The 3545-nt window shown below is 44.0% G+C and overlaps 1 long non-coding RNA gene across 1 annotated transcript in view; it reads left to right on the top strand.

Moving 5' to 3' along the window:
• The first annotated feature begins 1592 nt into the window (after positions 1-1592).
• The window catches only part of LOC118452773, an 18220-nt gene continuing 16267 nt past the window's right edge, over positions 1593-3545 (top strand). Inside the window, exon 1 of the long non-coding RNA XR_004842600.1 lies at positions 1593-1602. This is a non-coding gene — a long non-coding RNA (uncharacterized LOC118452773). The remainder of the gene's footprint in view (positions 1603-3545) is intronic.

The raw sequence follows: 3545 nt of genomic DNA, 5'->3' as shown, positions 1-3545 counted from the left end.
GGGGTCGAGTCCCCAGCCCTGGGGGGATTTAACAGCCGGGCAGAGGCGGTGCTGAGGGCCAGGGTTTGGGGGTGGGATGGCAGGGGCAGGGGAATGGGTTGGGCTTAATGATCTTAAAGGGCTTTTCCAACCTAAACGATTCTGTGATTCTAACTTAGTTAGGCTGGCTGCTGGTTAATAGTTAACGAGCAGCCTTGGTTTGAATGCACATTCCAGAGATGCCCCTGCTGACTGTATTTAAGCAATAAAATGCAACAGGCGGTGCTTTTCAAGGCGATTACAGCAGTCCTTGTGTGGTGTTAGAATGCACAGGACTGAGTGACTTTAATCACTGGGGAGCTGTAAATTCGCCGCCTGCTATTAGGAGATGGACTTTGAGTTTTTCTTAAAAAAAAAAAAAACAAGTAAAACCGGTAGGCCTGTCAATTTACTGAACATTATTGGCAGAAACACGGTTTAATTGGCAGCCAGTCAGAAATCACCATTTCTGCAGAAGTACCAGTAAGATTTATATTGCATGAAGGATAGATTATAGTTATTGTATAACCAGGTGATATATTTGATTGCATAATGCTAAGGTATCTACCTAATCATAGAATAGAATCATAGAAGAATCATTTAGGTTGGCAAAGCCCTTTAAGCTCATCAAGCCCAACGGTTCCCCTACCCCTGCCATCCCACCCCCAAGCCCTGTCGCCTAAGCACCTCGTCTGCCTGGCTTTTAATCCCTCCAGGGGTGGGGACTCGACCCCTTCCCTGGGCAGCCCCTTCCAGTGCTTGACAGCCCTTTAATTGAAAAAATTTTTCCTACTGTCCAACCTAAACCTGGCCTGGTGCAACTTCAGACCATTTCCCCTCGCAATGTTGTGCATGTTGCGCACTGCGCTATTGGTCGTATTTGAGATACTTTCATCTATGAAGTTCCTAGTCACAGATAACAGGGACTGTCTTGTTAAAATAACCTTAAGATTATAAAATTGTGATAATCCAGACACGTTTGGTGCAACCACTGAAACAAAACCAGCAAAAGTACGTTTGTTTTTCCTTTGGAGCATTTTAAAAATGTCAATAAATAATCTTAAATTTGATTTCTTTTTTGAATCGAGTGATACTAGGATGCCTGGCAGTTTTAAAGTAAATCTAAGCAGGTTTCATATCCACTTAATACAACAGATTTAGTAGTAAAAGTAATTCTATTTTATGTGGACGGAACATAAAGGGGGTAAGGCAATGCCTCGCATATGAGACTGCTAAAATAGTTCAAAAGCTATGCATGATCCTGAGAAACACGAGCGCTTCGTTGCCGTTCGAAGGGGCCTAAGGCAGAGGCAGCGTTTGCTTCCAGTAGCTCACGCGGGAACGTGCCTGTGCACACATATTTCCTAAAGGGCGATAGCTGGGAAGGCGAATGAGAACAAACCTTTGAATTTGCATTGCCTGTCTGGTCCCAGGCAGAGATCGGCGGCGTGGAGAACCGCGTGGACCTGGGAGAAAGGCTCCCAGCCGCAGAGAGCAAAGGGAGAGGGCTTAACTCACAAGGCAGGATTTTGCTCCTTAAGCCTCTCTTCAGTACTGGAGAATGTCTCCTGGTTATCCAGCTGGGTTAGCGATAACACCATTCTGCGGTGTACATGCCCCTGATTTACTTTTATTTTCACTGACTCTCTGCTTTCATTTTGCAACTTCTTGATTTTCTTAAGCTCAAAGAAAGCTTCCAGCTGTCTTGGGACATCACCCTGAGCCATGGAAATCTGAATGATTCATTAGCCTCCGAAGAGCGAGCTCAAAGCTTGAAACCCTTTTCAGACTCTCAGTAAAAGACATGGATTAGGGGAGATCTCGGTTTCCATCTCCCAGAGAGCTGCCAAATTCCCTTCTCCGCTCCTCCGGTTCTTATGCCACTCTTCCAACATCGTGCATTAAATAACATGACTAATATTTGTCATGTGTTCCTTGTCCTTTCGGGCCTCTGTGGAGGGAGAAATATGTGCATTCTTTTGACTGGCTGCTTTAGGGTTTTTTTAATCTAAATATAGCTAAATATATGTAACTGTATGTTAGAGATAGCAGGTAAGTACGCATGGGGTAGGGTGTGATTTGGGTCTGGAGCACTCTACTTCCTGAAAGTTTGGTCCAAGCCTGGGGCTAATTCCTAGAGAAACCTTATTTTTCAGAATGACTCGGTCTTTACTGTCTGATGAGCTTATGGCTGTTGTAGCAAGTGGTGGGGCCCAGTGGGAGCAGATCCGAAGAGCAAGATGGTGCTGAGAACCCTTTTGCTGCCTTTGGTGGCTTTTTATTCTGGTGCTGAGAACCCTTTTGCTGCCTTCGGTGGCTTTTTATTCTGGTGCTGAGAACCCTTTTGCTGCCTTTGGTGGCTTTTTCTTCTGGTGCTGAGAACCCTTTTGCTGCCTTCGGTGGCTTTTTATTCTGGTGCTGAGAACCCTTTTGCTGCCTTTGGTGGCTTTTTATTCTGGTGCTGAGAACCTTTTTGCTGCCTTCGGTGGCTTTTTCTTCTGGCTCGTTGTGGTCTGGTCCCACGGGAGAGCATCCTTTCCCAGGGCATCAGGGGTTTTCCTGGGGCTTGTCTTTTGGTTGTGCTTCATCCTGAAGAAGCCCAGCCCCACGAGGTGAAGTGATGCTCAGGAATCAGGGAAGACTGCGCAAACCCCCACTCCTTGTCTGAACTAACACCACAGTGTGGCTGCACCCCCAAAAGTGCTGTTGAAAATATTAACCCCCCCCCCCCATCACATGCCTGAGCCCTGGGCTAAAAGGTGTCTTTGCCACTGAGAAGCTTTTCCCAGAAGATTTTTTGGCACATCTAGTCTTGCTATTTTATTACGTTAACTTATGGCCGCTGCCCTCTCTCTGCAGCACTCGTGAACCAGCGTATCTCTTAATGTGCCTCCTGTGCAAATGATTTTTGTTAATTCAGCATGTCTCTAATAATCAGTCTCTATAATTTGGTTTTCTCCATTCATTGATTGCCCCAAATATGATTTTGCAATGCAAAGATCCCCTAGTCATAACTACAAAAATGACAGGCAGTACTTTTTGTAATCTCCATATTTGACGCATGAAAGAAGGCTAAATTCCTGTTTGAATAAACAACATAATAAGGTTATTGAGAATAAGACCATTACTATATAAAATTATGTCTAAGTGGCAGATATAATTAACATTGGATTGTAATTACACTAATTACAAGTCACATTAAGATACTCCAGTAATGACAAAGTGAGCACCCTATAATTGAATGGAATAAGCAGGGAAACATGCTGCTCACACTAATTACCTAAATGAGCTAATATGTCTTCAGAGTGACAGTCATGCTCAGTGTTATTACACAGGCAAGACAATTTTGTAAGTTAAAAAAAATTCTAATTTCCTTCCTTCCTTCTCTTCAGGACCCATTTCAAATCAGCAGCAGCTTCAGAATTTCTCTCTTGAGCCAAAAATAGAGAGATCCCACAGTTTAGGCCTTTTCTAATTTTGTTCAGCAAAGTACAATTTTCAGGGTTACGCTGTGATTTTGACGTATT

The sequence above is a fragment of the Egretta garzetta genome, unplaced genomic scaffold (genome assembly GCF_000687185.1).
Source record: "Egretta garzetta isolate BGI_Z169 unplaced genomic scaffold, ASM68718v1 scaffold208, whole genome shotgun sequence".
Lineage (NCBI taxonomy): Eukaryota > Metazoa > Chordata > Aves > Pelecaniformes > Ardeidae > Egretta > Egretta garzetta.
Note: the sequence above shows the minus strand (reverse complement) of the source record. Positions and strands in the feature narration are given on the sequence as shown.